This window comes from Rhyacophila brunnea, unplaced genomic scaffold (assembly GCF_057557595.1).
Source record: "Rhyacophila brunnea isolate RB1 unplaced genomic scaffold, BYU_Rbru_1.0 scaffold_19, whole genome shotgun sequence".
NCBI classification, from domain to species: Eukaryota; Metazoa; Arthropoda; class Insecta; order Trichoptera; family Rhyacophilidae; genus Rhyacophila; species Rhyacophila brunnea.
Window position 1 is genome coordinate 12,867,245 of NW_028232848.1, and position 20,591 is coordinate 12,887,835.

A 20,591-nucleotide genomic window follows, 5' to 3' on the forward strand; every position below is an offset into this window, starting at 1 on the left:
TACCGATATTGTTTTTCAATTTGTGTCTGTCATGGTATGGACCTAATAGGTTAAGCAAGTGGCTGATATCCATTTCTCGTAAAAAAACAAAATCTGTTAATACAAACCTATACTTTGCGGAGGCCCATATGATCCTATTAGGATCGGATATGGTCGAAAGAAGATTATATGGCATGAATTCCGGGTCTGGAAAATGAAGTAGAGCAAATGAAAAAAAAGTAATGAAAATCCATTCAATGCTACAAATGTAGAGAATATTAATAATATTGACGTATAGTAGGAACCTAGTTGGTTTATTACCTATTCTAAATACGTTTCGGAATCGCCATAAATCATTAATGAAACAAAAAGTTTGTATTACCACTTATTCTATAGTGAATCGATATATTTTATTATTTTATACGAAGGTTGTGAAACTATAACTAATGATAATATCAAAACTGGCATGTTCGTGTATTTCAAAGTCATAAGTACTTAACAACAACGTGTACTTATTGCGAGAACAGCTGTCACAAAGTGCGGAAAAAATGAAGATACGTGTAGGTATAAGAATGTTAAAATATTCTAAAATTTTTGAAACCAATCGTTTTAAATAGATATTTGCTATTTTTTATTTATTCTTGACAGATTTATGGCGACCTTTTTAAACTACCGCAAACAAAATCAATCATCTTTGAAAGCTCACGACATATGCTTTATGTCAACTTTGGATAAAAAAGATTAAAGATGATCTAAATGTATGCGGCACGAAACGGAAAATTTTGGAAGCTTTTATGGTCTCAAATTTTAATAAAAGTTCGATCAATTTAAAATTGAAACTACTAAACCCTTACGTATTTTTCACACGTTGCAAACATATTAATTGCTGTGTATAATAGATTAAAGTATTTATCATTGGATTATTATTATCTTATTTGTAGAATTGTCAATTTAGCAACGTATATTATAATGTCAAGAATTTGGTCTGATTTGTCCTAGTTTACACACTAAAAAGGATGAATACACAACATAAAAATGACATCTCCATTCTCCCATGGAATAGTAAAAACGGACTATTACATAACAATATTTCATTTGTGTAATATTCAAAACAGAAGTAAAATTTATTTACAATCGAATATTTAATTAATTATAAATTCAATTAACTAAGCATGATTCATTTAGTCTTCAACACGTTATTTACCATTGTTAACACAATCTAAAAACAGTGAATGATATTGAACTGTGGGATAAAATATATTGTATTAAACTGAGCCTAATAACTTAGTTAATTATTAAATTAGGTAGAATTGAAATTAGGGATTAATCGAAACATTTACTAAACCTTTCTTAAATATGTGCTTGATCTGAAGTACAAAGTCGAAAATACCAGGTTTACTTTTACGCGACCGAGATTATAATTATATAGTTACAACCTAAACCTGGGATGAAAATGGTAAGATGATATGTCTTTTCATTTTTAATATTATATTATGGAAGGAGGCATGAGCACTTATTGAAATAAAGCTCAGATAACTATAAGTTTTTTAAATGTGAGTGTCAGACGCATAATCCGTATCAGGTGAAAAAAGAAAGTCAAAGAATGTCAAGGTGATATTGAATATGAAAATGACCAAATATTATAAAAACAACTTTGCAATGAATGCAATTGGGTTTTAGGCAGTATGTAGCCAATGAACTACCGGCCTATTAGAATGGATTGATTTACAGCAAGCAAGTGAGACTGTAAATTGCCAAAATATTAAAACTAAACCACATTAGGTATATTAAATGAAAACTAAGATAAGTATCTACTCATATTCAACATCTGATAATAATATGATTTTATGTGGATATCAAGAGTTTTGTTAATCTTCATAGTTCTATCATAGTTACACATATTATAATATAAAGAAGAATATAAAATGCTACTCGTTATAAATTTTGTATTTATTCCGTATTATATATTGTACTTTACTTGTCAAAAGTCATTGAAAATAGATATTAGTATGTAAATAATTATAGCTAACAAACATGATTAAAACCTGCTATTGAACAAATTCTACCACAAAACAGCGCGCCATCATTTATTAAACGGTGGGAAGCATCGTTAATATTATAGATTTTCAAAAAATATAGCTAGTATTAATCAGTACCGATATGTACCATTTGTAAGAGTCGCTGATACTTTTCAACATCTATGGAGAATATAATATCATCCATGGAACCCTAGATGATTGGGAAGGAGATTTCTCGATTGTAGGTAATACAATATGCTCTTACCTCCGATATACAGATGATACTACTTTAATTCTAACTATAACGGATTAGATTGGATTGGAAGCAAGTGCCGAATTTTAAGGCGAAGTTAATGATTGAACTGACAAGCTTGTGTCCTTACTGGTAGACCAAAATACTTGTAACGTGTGACCAATTTTATATACCTCAACTTAAGTCTCAAATTCTCCAGTAGTTGCGAGAAAGAAATTGTGCAGAGATCTGCAATATTCAAGAACGCTATGAGCCATCTTATCAAGATATGGAAAAATTGCAGCATCAGAAAAACTACTAAAAAATACCCATTAAAACGTTAATAGTCTCGTTAATAATAGAATGTTGTTGAAACTTGGACTTTCAGAGAATCCGATATTTTGAATTGATGCGTTGATGTGGTACTAGCGAAGGATGCTCCGCATTCCATGGATGGCTAGGCGTAAAATATCTCTGCAGGTACTGGATGAACTTGGAAGCGTTTAAACTATTTTGGCTAACTGTAGAAGACGGGTTCTCTAATTTATTCGGCCACGTAGTGAAGAGGTTGCGATGGCGTGCGCCTCCCAAATAGAGTAACACTATCAAGATTGTGACTAAATTAACATTAATTAAAGCAACAATGTGAACACAGTATTGTTTTAGATGGACGAAGATTATTGGTATTGCTCGTAATATTAGTAATTACCATCCATAGTAATGAGAAAAAACATATAAATAGATTTATGTAGGTACGTATTATTAAAATGAATATTTAAAATAACCAACCGGAAGTCTATCCAAATACACTCAGAGCCCTTGAAATGGTATTACTATTAATCAAAAATGAAGGCTACCAAAACAGAGAAAGGCCCATGATGACGTTTGCCATAAGTTACAACCGCATGGGTTTTGCAGACGTGACTATTTGTATCTCTTTAACTTTTCTACACGCAACTGTCCATTGTATACATCGAAGCTGTTAGGCTAAAATAGTATAAGTGACAGTTATAAACTTTACTTACAGTTAAGCAATAAATACTGTAGTTGATAATTTCTAAATACTTGAATTTTAACCGGCGTTTTGACAAATTGCATGATACCATAATAATATAGTTTTTTTTTTAAATTATTTTCTTTTTCTCTGTCAATTATTCCATTATAACTTAAATATATAGGTACTGAATATAATTAATATAAGTACTCTTTATTTATTCAATGAATAATTCACAAGATTTATCAATGTGACATTCTTTATTAAATATACATAAATATAATACCTAAGTATATTATTTGCAGAAACTATTTTTAAAATCTGGAAAATATAGGTGTTTCTAAATTATGTATGAAAGTAAATATTTTTTTATAAAATTTATACAGCTTATAAACTGCCTAAATCTTACCTCATCTGTTTAGTTGCTCCGATATCTTGAAAGGTTTCTAAGTTATGGTGGTGTGGTAAGTTAAGCGCAGCAAGCTACACGTTTAGATGCACCCTTTTTATATCTGATTGATACAATCTTTTTTTTTTCATTATGTAAGTATTTCTGTCTATTTTTGTCTATTAGGCCGTTTAACCAAGTCGTCACAGAGGCCATTCTTTGTATTTAAAAAATTTCAACGTCATATTGGAAACGTGAAAATCTATTTTTTCAAATGTTCGAGCAGTTTTATATTAGTCTTTTTAATGTTTAATGTTTATCTGTTCATCGTGTTTCTCTTTCCCATGAGCAGATATAATGTCAATGTTGTTTTAAACTCATATAATACTTGAGTACCTACGTAGCGACCTTAGTTTTGGATAGCTACTCTTGAGATATTCCCAGTCATAAAAAAATATACTGAAGTATCAGAAGAAGTAGGTTAGTTTGATAATATTCTCGATTCCTATTCCAATCTCAACATTTTGACTTTCGCGTTTCGTATATTTTGAAAAGAGACATTTATGATTTTCGTCATGTATTTTTAAATTTCACATAAAATTATTATATTATATGAAATAGTATTACTTTGTCATGAAATATATTATAGTAGCTCTTACTGACGCAATTATTATGAACTACAGTTGATATTATAAAGTCGTTGTCGTTCAGCAGACCCTCTACATGTTACTGTTGGTTGTTCACGACATATTGTATCGAGGTTAAATTCTTACCAAACTCTCGAATAAAGCGTATGTACGAAATGTGTAATACCATTATATCTCTTTTCCACGCAGTTTCCTTTCCGCATTTTTATGCGTCCGTTTCAAAAATGATGTCATAAAATCCGATTTTATCATAACATCGAAGCAACATTATTGTAAAATCATTCTTACTGCATTAGACTACGTACTTTCCGAAATGTTACGACATCTAATGGCACTTATAAGTTTTTTTTTTATTAAAAAAATGGTTTACCTACTAGTTTATAAGTACTTATTGGGACAATATCTACATAGAATCTTATGACCTTTTAGTATTATATGGCAAGATTTTAACATCTTTGATGTAATTTAATTAGGACACTTAGCAAAAATAACGCATTGATATCGACATTATTGACGCAGTTAACTCATTAGTGGCACAAGTGTTCATATGGACACATCAATTTTGTTGATGGTGTGACATGAGTTTTAAAAATTGTTTATTTACATTTTTTATGTATCTGTAATATAACAGAGAATGAATAGTGAAAATAAAATTTTCATATCGTTTTTAAGTTTTGAGATAATAGCCGTGTCCATATGGACACCCGTGACATTTATGTTATCATTTTTTTTTTGGATTGTATGGTTTATTAGTAGAATTATTATAAAGTATGATAGTTTTCAATACACATTACACACAAGCTAATATTGCATTTTCTTCACTGCGTTCTGATTTCAGATGTTTCTTTTTCTCTCAAAAATCAGTCACAGCGTCGATTTTTTCTATTTTTTTGAATAAAATAATTTAACCCATTAAATCGTATATCTGCTAGAACCATTGATTTTGATGTACATAGTTTTGAATATCCATCCTATCAAGATCCATCAGCGTTCTTGTTTTCCACATTTTCCCCGTAAAATTGATATTTTGTGCAGCTAGGTGTAATTGCGTGTAGAATCTCCAGTTATAGTATAAAATATCAGGTTGGTCTATATATGTTCTTGCATTCCTAGATTTTACTTGTGCATCTGCTTTTAATTGTCTATGATTTAAATTATCGATTGTTCCACCACCATTCTCATCTGTTAAAATCGCAGGATCTGGTCGGTGGTGAGATAAATAATACTATTATATTCGTCGACATTATCATCATCACTAGCTTCATAAAGTGCATGCAATGCATTATTTACCAGCATTTCTCTTTCTTCAATCTTAGACATATCCCAGAAACTAAATACTTTGACAAAATGTGAATAATATATTTTATAAAAAATATAGTGATAACACTGATAACAAATCATAATTTAAATTTGTAGTGTTAAGTGGCACGCGTGTCCATATGGACACGCATTAATTCATTATTCAATAACACCACATAAACAAAAATAATTCCATTTCGTAATTACGTATAATGAAACTGCACACGTTTATAATGCATTCAATGACAGAAATATTATTCTTTGAAACAATATAATCAGAAAACCACGGTTACCTTTAACATAAGTCCATCTTTTTGTGATTATAAAATGAATGGCCACTTTGACACTTGATATTAATTTTATTATGTCAGCTAGATCATTCAAATGACGAACAATTTAAGCAGTGTACTTATTTCAACTGATTAACGTTTATAAACCAGATTATTATTTTAAAATAACAATTAGCCAAGGTAAACTGTACTACAATAATTGCGTGTCCATATGGACACGGGTGACACTAACGTGAGCAATTGGGTCTGGCACTAAAGAGTTAATATTGTTGAAAATGTAGTTTACGGCCACTATCTTTGAAATGTGTTGTGATGTTTCAGCATATTATACTATTGTTGTGATAGTTAATCTACATAAATTCAATAAAATTGTGATTTGGTGTATTTGCCATGACAAGAATTCAACAATACATAATGTTATAATTTATACTAACTGTTTTTGTTTACTGGTAAATTGTATATGAATATTTAAGTTTTCATTCAAGTTGATCATATTTAAATTGGTCAATGTACTTATTAATTAATACAAGAAAACCACCCGTTTATAAAAAAAATCATGTTTTTATGTGCTGGTGGTGAGTGTGCAAATGCCTATGTTTTTTTTTTACCGATTATGGTAATTTAATAGTATGATACAAAGAAATCTATCATGCAAAATAAATTTCAGAAAATTGGAATATTAATCCTAATAAGCTTTTTCAGCTTCACAATAATTATATTATAATATTGAAAGTTTCCAGTCTATAATATCTTCCAGATGCATTGTAATCAGGGGCACGTATAAGGCCATAAAGATAACAGTAAATAATCAAATTTCAATAAAACCAATAAACACCGATACTACAAGGTGACCCGCGCGCGAGTGAATCGTGATAAAATCATATACTTAGCAATGTGTGCGTGACTTGGTCCAACCTACTCATCTATACCCAAATTACAGTCTTTTTAAATATTGACATAGTCAATATTATTAACAATTTTATCAAATTTCATATTCAGCTGTGGTCAAAAGTTTCTCTATCTTATCTGACTCCTTTTACTACTTTCCACAATACAAAATCAATATGCCAATAATATCAATGTATGTAATATTGTATTTTATTATATATTACTAGCTGACCCGGCAAACGTTGTTCTGCCATATATATTATTTCTAGTGAATATTTTGGTTGTTAAATAAAAAATAACGAATGTATCGTAAGTGTGTGGGGATGAGATCTATGACAGAAAAAGGAATGGAGCGTTGTAGACGATGACCGCCAATAAAAACAAAAAAACACATACCATTCATTTTTTCAATTCAAAATGAGTAATAATGTTCATAATGAATGAATTACCTGTGACAGGATCTCGTTGCTTAATGTTTATGCGATAAACGTCTTGTCCCTTCCAACCCCTTCCCTTCCCGTCCCTTCAACGGTGTGTGTCAGCGATGAACTCCATATTATTGTACTTCTTCGAATCACAATTTCTCGCGTCGATGTGCGGTCGCCAACCATGATTCCAGCAATGTCGTCAACAACAGGCGCATTGAATCGACGCACGTGCTCTCCAGCTGGTGTTTTATCAGGATTGATGACAATAGCGTGATTGTCACTTTGCAATTCGTGCATGTGTGCTTTGAAGAATTTCAATAATTCATTGTGCTCATTCAATAGGGCGTCCAGTTTGCCGACAATGCGCCTGGCATTAGGCGAATTAAGGTTATTGTAGCCGCAACGTGCATCCACACGATTGATGTCCTCAACGCCCATGAAGTAGATTTGTAAAAAAATATGTGGTTCGTTTGGCATTGGCAGCAATGAGCCTACTTCGTGGTATACTTGGCCTTTGATTTTGAACGTAGAATGGAATTGTTGACCATTTGCCGCAGTATTGTGAACTATTTCTGTTGCTCCGAACGAAGTCATTTGGAAGCATGAATTGGATGTGCGAATGGACTTCAGGAACAGGTTTGAATCTGGAACCGTGCCGATGAGCAAGCCGTCCAATAGTTCTGGTGGTATCTCAATTTCTAGTAGTTGAACTTTTCCTGATGTGCAACACATCCCGGCTGATTCATATTTGAATTTGAGCGCATGAAAATGAAGACATTTTTTGTCCAATCACCAATCAACACTTTCGGATGAGCGGAATATTCAATATCTGGCTCGTACTCGAATGCGAGACTAAGTGACGAAGCGGATGTAAATGCTCGATGTACTTGTTGGCGTTGTTGGTCATTTGCTCTGCGTGTGTTAACTACGAACCGACGCGCTTGGCTCCGTTCCAATTCTCATTGTTGATTTCGTTCAGCTCGTGCCTCTTGTGATTGAGATGCACGTAATTGCGACATGCTCACACGCACGTTTTTGTTATCTTGTTGGATTTGTTCGTCTGTTTTTTCTGCTCTACTATTTTACATGTTTGTTGCTTTATTCGTTCGACGGCCCAAATGGCCCCCCTTGGGTCTTGCTGGCATTGTGCACAATACACGCACACGAAAATAGATAAATTAAAATAAATCGTACAAAATTTTGCACGCACTGCGTTGTGATATGCCGAATGAAATGTCAAAATGACGTGACGCTTCTTTTGAATTCTTCTCGGACGTAGCGCCATCTGTCATTCAACAACATAAATAATTTCGTTCTGTTTGAAATACGAACGACGGTTAAATTTGTTCGTACAAAAATAATAAAATCGCGATTAAAAATGGGAGGTTGGGGGTAGGAAGGTGAAAATTTGGGGTTGTAAGTATTTTTTGATGTCAAATAATAAAAAAAATAGAAAAAGAAATTTTCAAAAAAATAAAAGAAAATTTTTTCTGGATAGAGATACCCTAATCACCTAGCGGTATGAAATATACTTGTTGCTTTATTCTCATACCTAACAAATATAAATAAAAAAATCATAAAAATCGGTCGAGCCATTTCGGAGGAGTGCGACCACAAACATCGTGACACGAGATTTTTATATATATAGAGATTATCTTATTATTAACATGTATTATTTTATTTTTCATTTCACCCCATGGTGTTAAAAAAGCTTGAAAAACTGTGATGTAAGTAAATAAATTATATTATATAAAAAGTTAATTGATTTTAAAAAAATAAATCAGAAATACTGGAAAAATTTGTTTTGGCAGACCGGTTAATCTGGATTTCTTTTTACACGGTAGACGATTTTCAAATAGGCAATATAAAAGTTTTAATTGAGACATTCTACGCTTTTAAAATGATAAACACGTCAGTAAAGTTTTAAAATTTTTCTGTAAGTATGTTAAACTTATTTTGACAGGTATCACATACAGGTTTAGAACGTATTATTAAATAATAATATAATAATCTTATGCACATACATAATATAACCTTAATTGCTTACTGGTGTATTAATAGGTGCCTTGCTAAAATGGTATATGTATATACTTAATAATAAATATAAATATTAACAACTTAATTTATAATTCCCAAAGTAATTTATTATAAATATTATTCTAACATGCTATTGATAAGGCATATTACATTATTGTGAAATATGAAAGTGTTTAACCCAATGTGATAGGAACACCAGTATGCTACATAAAGTGTGCTCAACCTACCTATATGATATCACTTTGAGATTCAGGTTGATGATGAAAGTTTACAATTTAAATTTTTTCAGTAGCTTGCTAATATTTCAGATGATTGCGATAATAATAATATTCCTATATGATATTATTTTTCTGTCGTTTTCTATTGGGCAATGTGATAATTTTTTTGTGTACATGTAAATTGTGCGTATTACATTTCACCGTAGCACAGTTCACCGTGAGCTTTCTTATCCAAAACAGAATCTGATATACGGTATACTATACGGTATACTATACGGTCATCTCTATTTTTATAGCCGATTTTGGCAAAATTCATGAATTCAAGAATGAAAACCTAATCTAACCTAACATATAATGGGCTATTTTAAAAATTTCTTTGCCGCCGGCTTTCTGTAAACCGACAAGAACCCTGTTTTATTTAGACTTTATTTTACCTCAGTACAATATGACCCAAAGAGCTTAAACGGTCTTACGGATATTCGGCCATATATTTCCGATACAAAATTTCACGGTGAAGTGTGATACGGCGAATTGCATATTATATACTAATTTCTGGACTCGATATTTTTTACGGTATACAATATAATAACAGTTACAGTTCGATCACAATAATAGTTAATAATATATATAAGCTCAATTCGTGAACTTTTAAAATAACGACCTTGATTAAAATTGTCACTACCAAAGTTACAAACCGCTTTCACTTGGATGTATATCCGTCTTGCTGCAAAAACTGTCGTCTGGGATAGGCCACATGGCGCCGACGGAAGCTTTACCTTTTGTTTTCTTTTTAAGCCAAATTTAACACTGGCATTAAAGCGAGTGATAGGCTAGGTTCGTATTTCTAGTCGTACAAAATATTATTATTTTATTTATTCTAAATCAACCATTGTTAAGAAAATAAAATAAGTATATCAATATTGTTACACAAGAGCTTGATATTTAAAATAATATGCATTTATTGGTACTTGTAAGATACTAAAAATGACATCCAAAACACTTTAAAATACCATTTTTACTAAAACGCATTATATACCTACCTTTTTGGTATTCCAACCTCGATAATATTACAATAATTATGCATGTTTTGAAAGAAGGTTTTTTAAGTTAATATTAAAACCTTAGAATGTCTATTGTCACTTTAGATTTAAATTAATTATTGTTTATAAAATATGAGACGGTATAGGAAATACGTTATCTATAAATATTAATTATGAATAATGTGAAAGTTATTAAAATTATTATTAACCATTATTCATTATTTACGAAACTAAATGAAGAATTTAAAAAATCATATTTTCTTCAATTTCAATAAGTCGTAATTTTACAAAATTATAATTTTAAAACTAAATTAAACGAAAGCTTTATTCATTTGTTAAAAAAGCCCCTTCTTTTTTATTTAGTATAAAAAATATCTCTTATATAATATTATATGTTGTGAACGAAGATCAAAAAGCTTTAATACCCTTAACGAAAATATTTTGTTTGGTGTATTCGTATTGACTTCACTGTCAACATAAAATATTGAAAAGAAAACAAGCGGACATCTATAAATGTTCCTATTTTAAAAAACGTTTTTGAATAAAACCATTTTAGAAAAAATACTAAGGCAGACGAGTCTTTGATATGCTTTTATTTCTTTTTGCTTGCATATAGATAGAGTATAATATTATATAAATCCTTAATTTACATAATTTGAAAACATCTCATGCATATACATACTAGAAAAAATCCTGACACCCGATGGGACTTGAACCTGTATCTGCTGGATTTACGCCAGTATGCTTTTCCAATTAAGCTACGAGTATCTTATAAAATTACTTTTATTGTGTTAACTATCAATTCATGATGGAACTGCATTTTATTATTAATTAATTTAATTAGTTCATTAAAAGTGGAATAAGTAGGTACTACACATTTTTGCTTTTTATTAAATTAATCAATAATTATTAAATTACGACGATTTTTTACGTGTCATGCTTATCGAATTGCGTTATAATCTTGGCTATCGGTTTTGGTATATTAAATTAAGGTACATGGTATCAATAATTAATTCCTTAATTACTAACCTACGTCGTGGATTACTCCATTATTTACTTTTTATACGTTCTTGGACTTGCTAATATTTATGTATATTCAATATATACAATGTTACATTCTCGAATCTTGAAGATATCTTATTCATTGAATAAAAAGAAATAGTTTATTATTTTCATAGTTTAAATACGTCATGCTTGCCATGAAATTCATTTTAATTATATAAAAATGTAATTATGTAATAAGTCCTTAATAATGATTTTATATGTAATAATATACGATATTTCTTGACGTTATTATTTATTTGAAAAACATTATACATGCAATGTATTAAAAAAATCTTAACCTTTCAGTTATTCTTAAACAATCGATAACCGAGTATCCCCCCCCCCGTTGTTTAATTGGATGACATAATTAATTTCCAATAAGCAGAGAAAAAAGCTTTAAATACCAAGTAGTGTTCTGCGGAAGGGCATATATGGCAGAGCAATACAAATGATACTACGTAATAGGAGTAGCTTGGAGGAGCTATTATCCAGCAGTAGATTGATTATAGGTTGATATAAGCAGCTAGATTATAAGTTAATGATTATGATGACATAGCTGCATTATATTCAGTTATAGTATATTACATAATATATAATATCAATAGTTGATCAGTACTCAGGAATAGTACAGAAAGCTTTTGGCTTTATTATAATATTATAAGGTAAAAGTTTATTATGTAATTATGTTTACATAAGGGATGAAAAAAAGATCAAAAATATTATAATATGTACTGTAAACTAACTATATGAGAAAGTATGCAATATAATAATATGGATACCTAAGTAAATATAGTTATCTATCTATATCATTAATCAACAGCCTTTATTTTCATAAGAGCTGAATTAAATAGCAAAAACATAATATGTATGTTATTTTCAAACCATGTCAAATGCGTATGGGCTTCAACAGAGTACAGGTGTTGTCTTAACAGATTTTTTTGACGAGATATGGATAATAGCCACCAGCTTTACAATGTTTTAGGTCTATAATACTCTTGATCCAAAAACATATTGAAAAAAAAAACATGTGAATTTGTCAAGAACTTTGAAGAAATTTGACATTATACTGCCCTACTAAGTAGAAAGATAGGTGTTTTTGGTTTTAGTGGAATGAGAACTTAAATTTTAAATAACCGTTTCTCCAATATTATGTGAAATTATTAGATTGTTTTGACATCTAAACGCAATCTCCAATAATTTTAGATAATAAATATAAGAGAAAATGTAGCTTAAAACTTGGGTTCTCATTTCAATAAAACTAAAAACATCGTCATTTCACTTAGCAGGCCAGTATAGATCTGAGTAACTGCTCAACCATCGATACAAAATACAATCTTATTATTGTTATATGTAATATATAATATATGTTATATATTATATATGTTAATATATTATATAACACTAGACCTGTGCACAACCCTCGGGCCATATGTTGTTGATTACTGATCAACATATTTATATACATCGACAATCTTTCAGAGTATTTAAAATAAACACTATTTCTATCTGGGCCTCTTGTAGTTGTCCAAAATTGTGATATTCCTTCACAATATATTACAAAATGACAAATAATTATTTACGATTTATATCATTAATATTATAATATAATATTAGTCGTAAAATAAAATAATAGCCCAAGAGAATTTTTATAGCTTTTTCACATTTCGGAAGTCTAACAAAATGTGTGAGAGAAAATATTATTAGCGGTTCGTGTTGCTCTTAAAATAAACTCCTATACGATGAAGATGCATTTAGGCGAGAACTTCTCTTTTTCGTGCTTTGGTTTTGAACATCGCTTACTTGTCACGTGTTTATTTCTGTTCATCGTGTTTGGATAAACCAATTTACATAATATTATATTATTATACTCGGTAGCGCGGTATAACATTTAGCTACATTTCGAGCAAAATGTTAAGTTTTCATTATTATTAAATTTTAACATAACCTATTATGAGACTGTTATTCGAATCGTTATACATTACACACATTTTGGTTAACATCTAAAATTGACATATAAATTCAATTCACTTCGTAAATTCTATAACGTAGTAGAAAACAGTAATAGCCAATTAATCGTTTATAATCTGCCTGATACCTTAAAATATGAATTATAAACTACTATAAAACATAGCAGATGATCGAGTTAGATTTTTTTTGGAGAGGGTGGGTTTCGAATTAACATAAAATTAATGGGAACTGGTTTACCATACGAGATATGGTAGCAATTTTAAATCACAAAGTGAATCAGCTGTCTGTACGTATTGAATGTGCAGTATGTTTATGAGACAGACAACAATTGAAAATAAGATAAATTACATCATTTTGAAAAACCGAGAAAATTCTAGCAAAAAAGACGGCTGAGTGGGACTCAAACTCACGTCTTTTACTTTCTGTGTAAGTGTTTTGGTCTGAATTATTATTTTTTCAAAAAAAAAAGAAAGATTTTTCTCTTGATCTCTCAGAAAGTTTTTTTTCAAAATTATACATGTTCAATAATCAGAATGATTTATTCTTAAATCTTGTGAATTATTCGTTGAATAAAAGAATTTTACGTTAATTATAAGTTATTAGCAAGTGCAAGTAGTTACATACAATAAAAAAATATTGGAGAAATTCCACGACGTCGGTTAGTAATCAAAGTAATAGTATTTAATAGTTACCTACTTTGATTTAAGAAACAAAAATCGATTGTCAAAGTAGCTTGATTTAGTAGTAAAGTAGTATTAAAGTAGGTATTAAAATTGACCAATAGTTAAAATTTGTCGCAATTAGTATGTCACGCCATAGCATATTGGTTAAATGCGACGGATGGGATGTAAACCCGGTAGATACGGGGTTCGATTCCCCGTCGGGGTGAATTAATTAAAAAAAAAAAAAAAGATTTTTTCTATTGGTTATAATATTATACTCTCTCAGAAAGTGTTTTTTCAAAATTATATATGTTTTATATTTACGTTTAAACTGAGGTTCTTCAAATTTCGTCAATCAGCGGCAATTTGCTTTGTGATCAATTAAGGTAAATGAAATTACTAACTTAAGTATACCAGACGTCTGGGCACTAGCCACGTATATATTAATGATTTTCTAATGAATAATGAAATTTGAAAATAATATACCTATTATTTTACACGTGGTTAAGTTTATCCTATTATACCCTGTTATAAAACAGCCGATAGAGTATAGGTATTAACACCAAAGTATGGAACTATTGGTTAAAAATATCGATTGATATCCCTCACCCATTATATACATTCAGCGAGTTATCTCGCTCTATGAGGCCATTATCGACAGGCCGCTCATACTCATTTTGCAAGTTATCTCGTCCGAATTTAAGCTCTAATTACTAGCCACTAATTATGAAATACTAAGCCAAAAATTATCGATATTACATCGATTGTAGTAAGAGCTTTACTCTACATTCAACGTGTATCGTTAAAAATCCGTGGCCTGTCTGATACTGCCATAGTAATATCGTGAGGCATACAAAAGAGTTAACATCATAAATATAAGTAATAATATATAAAATGATTTAAGCAATGTATATTTAAACTGAAATAATATTATGTAGGTAGCGATGTTAATATTTCGATCTTGATTAAATTACTTGCATACCAATTTAAATAATAAAAATAATTTTAGAGACATTAATATATTAGAAATACCTACAAAAAATTATTCCTTGACATATTTAACAGTCTATCGATACAAAATTATTATGATTTGAAAAATGTATTTGTTATCTTCACAATGAGGAAGATACACCATGTATCCAGGTTACAGGCCTAAAAAATAACCCAACTAGTTAAAGACAAACGTATTAACGAATAATGCTTACTATGCAAGGATTATATTTTACTAACCTACTGTTTATTTAATTACTAATAATATATCGCTACAAATAATAAATAATAAAAGATTTTTTATGTCATATATTATTTTGAATTATTAGAAAATTGTTGAAAAATCTACTAAGTATATTAAACAGTGTTTTAGAAAGCTTTTTGAAAAATATTATAATACGGTATAACAAATATCAAAACCTTGAAAGAAAAATATAAAAAGTTTATTAAATTATTTTTGTTATTGCTACCAGTTATTTTAGACTGTCATTTACAGTTTTTCTTTTTAAAACATGTTGATAGAGCAAATGAATTTGCATTAACTTGTTAACAAGTTAGTGCTTTTGCTTTGAATTTAAAGCATAAGCAAGACGGGAATCTTTGAAATCTGAATTAAATGATAAGAATAAATAAAACTTAATTTACCAAAATGTACACTTACTCAATTTAATGTTTTAAAGAATTCAACAATAACGGTGATGCTACATGACTGATCTACCTGCTAGTTTTAAATGCTCAAGAAGCACAGAATATTGTAATATTACAAAAGAAGTCACTCGACCTCGTAATTAATCATATAAACATTATAAGCATAATTTAAACTACTAAGTGGTTAATTGCAAGAACAAATCATGCAAAAAATCAATAAATATGAGTAATAATTTTATTATTATCGTAAATCATAAATGATACGAGTAATTGAAGACACAAGGATTTTCTAAGTTAAAAATGAAATTATAAAATATACACAGCTGTTGCCAACATTTTTGTAAATGATAATGATAATATAAATAATCTTATTTTCAAAAATGATTCACCATTACTGTTCCAAGAAATAAATATTGATGTTTATTTGTTATTGAAAATGTATTTAGTATTTTAAGAAAAATATGTAAAGGCAAAACATTAAAATTAAATACGGTTATTATGAAAATAAAAACAAAATTTTATATACTGTAAGTACCTATAATATATTAATGAGAGATACTTTATTGTTAGAAATATTTTTTTTATGTACCAATATTTTTTTATACAAAGTATTTACATTTGGAATCATGTTTCTTGCATTAATAGTTTTTTAATTGTTATATAACATTTCAACTAATATGAGACCCAACCCTCGTGATTGTGAAGATCAATAAGATTAATTTAATTAAGAATGAAAAATATTTTCTCTAAGCCAGTATTAGATAATATTATTATTGCGTACAAAAATATTAAAGGCTTGAGTCTGTAAGGGCTGAAACGTGTTAACAAACCAAAATTTCATATAATTAAATGATCTTTTTTTAAAAGCAATTAACTGTGTTATACCGTCAAAATTACTACCAAGCAGGATGGTCATTAGAACTATAATTTTAATATTCACGGAAACCCATTAGCTGTTTTTTAAATTTAGTACAATGGAATGACCATTAATAAAAATTGAGCTGTCACGTAGCTCTTACTAACCAAGTAGTTGACGCCGTGGTAAGCTCTTAGTAAAAGTCAAACTACTAAAAGCACAGTAGAAGCTTTTTTGCATGTCTCTATAAAGAGAGGCGAGTGCTAAATGATGTAAAAGTTTAGTATATGATAATATTATTGTCAGGGAAAATCTAAACACATTTTATCGGCAATATATTATTATAGTTAAGTGTACGATATTTTAAATATAGTTTGTATATAAGTACAGTTAGGTATATTGCACGTTCACAGTTGATAACTGTCATTTGGAATTGGAATTTCAAAAAAATTTGGCATGCCACAGTATTTTATTCCTACTTCTTTTCCTGATATTTTAAACTCACAGAGAGGACGTTTTAGAGATACAGTATAATGAAGTGCATTATGAATGTGCACCAGATGAAGTGCGAGCCAAATAGGATGTCCATCAGAATTTAAAAAAAAATATTTCAGGGGCTCCATCAACAAAGTTCATGAATAAAACCCTTATTTTAAATTATAAAAAAATGTTTGAATGCTTTTACACGTCAGCCAAAAAAATTATAATACAATGCACAATCAAACGATAAATTTAATATTATATCGCGGTTATTTTTGTTGCCGTATTGGATATCTCGTCCTATTGACTTCTAACAGCGGTTAAGAGTATTTTTTAAATTCAAAAACACAAATTATAATTGATAGTTAATTTATAATTTAGAGGAGGGAGAGGATAGCTGCAAGTTTGTAAGGGCTATGAATTTCAGGTGGATCCTTTTCATAAACGTTGACGGTGGGTGTAGACATGATGTATGTATGCTAAGTTTGTTAACCTCTTAAAAAAGTTTTATCCCCCTTAATCGTGCAATTATTTAGACAAAAGTCAACAAAAGTTAACAAAAAACAATTCACACTGCTTCAATGTGCATAACTATTGGTTATCAGAGAACCTCTCTAGTGGACACCGAAAAGATTAAAGTTCCACAGATACAATTATCTTAACATATTCTCCGATAGCCAATCCAGTCTGGTAGCTCTCCAAAACCCATCATCCACACACCCACTAGTAAGGGAAATTTTAACACTATCAACACAGCGTCGAATGATAGGAACCAAATCCTAGATTTTTCTAGATAAGAAGTCACTCAGGGAAAGCCGGAAACGAGTAAACTAATAAATACGCTAAACAAGCCATAACAGATAAAAGACCTTCAACCTACACACACTTCCCTCGTAACGTGAGTGACGTAAAACAAAAACTAAACGAAGACACAATAGAGTTATGGAACCATAGATACACAACATCCGCCACAGGAATAATAACGCAGAAATTTATTCCAAATATAAACTCTGCCATCACTCTTGCCAGGAATATAAAAATATCACACGAACTCACACAGATACTAACAGGCCACGAAGCGGTGCGAGCTTACCTAAAAAGATTTAAATTGAGGGATGATGACTGTTGTCCATGTGACGGCAACACATCTCAAACTGTGTGGCATGTCATCAACGACTGCCCTATACTAGAAAGGGAGCGATGGACTCTCCGGACTCGATGTAGACAGCATAATCATGAAATTGACCTCCAAAAGCCTCACGAAGTACTAAGCAATAGAACAACACAAGGACACTACACAAAATATTTAATCCTGGTCATAAAGAAAATTGAACATATAAATGGAAGAGCCTAATTAGTCCCACAACAATGCAACTAACCTACCCAACCACCTTGTATGAAAGAGCAAGGGCATTATTATTAATATTTAAAAAAAATGTAGGTATATAACGCGTATATACACTACTAAATATCACACGTTTACTATCAAGTTTTTCCGACTTAATTATGTCAAAATCAGCCGCACAACGATCGAAATAATATCTCAAAGGAACATTTTCAAATGCACGATCCAATATAAATACATAAAAGTCGTAGACAGCACATATTTAAATACAAATTTTCACCACATTTTTGTTTATGGTCTATCAAGCGGCGAATAATTATGAAAAATTATTTCCATAGTCTACGTTAAATCCCCACTCATTCGTTATACGAGGGTGGGTCAATAATTCCTTAGAAAAAAGCATTAAAACAGTTTTTATTTTTGTATTTTTTTTTTATTTCTCAACATAATCTCCTTGGAGCTCAATACACTTGGTTAGACGTTTCTCAATTTTTTTTAAACCGTCAGAAAAATAAGTTTTCGGAAGGTCTTCAAAATAAGCATTTGTCCGATCGATGACTTCTTCATTTGAAAAAAAAACGTTGTCCACTTAGCCATTTTTTTAAGTTTGGGAAAAGGAAAAAGTCACTGGGGGCTAAATCTGGCGAATACGGTGGGTGGTCGACCAATTCGAACTTCAATTCTTCAATTTTAGCCATTGATCGTAAACATGTATGAACACGGGCATTGTCCTGATGAAAGAGGATTTTTTTCCTGTTTAAATGAGGCCGTTTTTCTTCAATTTCGTTTTTTAGCTGGTCCAATAAAGATGCATAATAATCCTCTGTTATTGTTTTTCCTTTTTCCAAATAGTCAACGAAAATAATTCCACGTGCATCCCAAAATACAGTAGCCATAACCTTACCAGCTGATTTTACGGTTTTCGCCTTCTTTGGACATGGTTCGCCTTTCGCAATCCACTGCTTTGACTGATCTTTCGTCTCGGGAGTATAGTGGTGTATCCATGTTTCATGTACAGTCACAAAGCGACGAAAAAATTCATCCGGATTGCGTTGCATGAGCGACAACAGGGCTTTAGAGGCCACCACCCTATTGCGTTTATTGTCGACTGTGAGCAAACGCGGCACCCATCTTGCAGAAACTTTTTTCATGCCCAATTTGTCATGTAAAATAGAAATGACGCTACCTTTTGAGATCCCTGTAACCTCAATTATCTCACTCAACTTTAATCTTCGGTCACTTAACACCATATCGTGGATTTTATTGATCATTTCTGGTGTAGTCACCTCTACAGGACGTCCTGAGCGTGGTTCATCCTTTGTTGATGTACGACCACGTTTAAATTCATTTAACCAGTTATAAATAGTTGCAAGTGGAGGAGCAGATATGCCGTGAACTAAATCCAACTCATTTTTTATTTCCTTTGCTGTTAACCCTTTTATATTAAAATGTTTAATAACAGCTCTAAACTCAATTTTCTCCATTTTTGTAAACAAGCAATTTTTTTTTTTAAATGTACGAAAATAAAAAACAACAACCCGACCAATCTGATTGAAACTTCGCAGCATACTGAATCGGTAGTGCCGCTGCATGAAAACAAACCGCTTACAGTACTAGTCGCGCCACCTGTCGGCTTTTCTAAGGACTTATTGACCCACCCTCGTATTTTACCGAAAATTTAGTACGAAGTAAGCTGTGAGAATAAGTAAAAATTAAACGACAAAATTTCCACGGTGTCATGCATCTAAATGAACTTCTTATACCGGAGTAGACATCTTTCTAAATGACCTGTCTCTCTTTCAAGGTTTACAATATATCACTTGTCAAGATTTTGCGTTTTTTTGCGTATTAAGCATTCTCGTTAAATTAAAAATTATTTTTTACGAGGCGCCACAGCATGAAAAAATAAATTGGAGAAATGTCCATTTAGTGACACAACCCCACCTGCTTAAGTAAAATGCTTGGATTTAAGTAAATTTTAAATTAAGATATTTCCTTATATTTTTTATACGTATTCATTGAATTTAATTAATGACAAACTCATTCAAATTTATTGAAAACGTATTAAATTTTATTATATTACAAGAAAAAGATAATAATATACATACATTATACATTGTTCTAGTGTGGAATACTCCTT

General features: G+C 30.5%; 1 pseudogene; it reads right to left on the minus strand.

The window, feature by feature from the left end:
• Nucleotides 1-7,134: 7,134 nt before the first annotated feature.
• On the minus strand, nucleotides 7,135-8,308 carry LOC147072760 (uncharacterized; annotated as a pseudogene).
• Nucleotides 8,309-20,591: the final 12,283 nt, after the last annotated feature.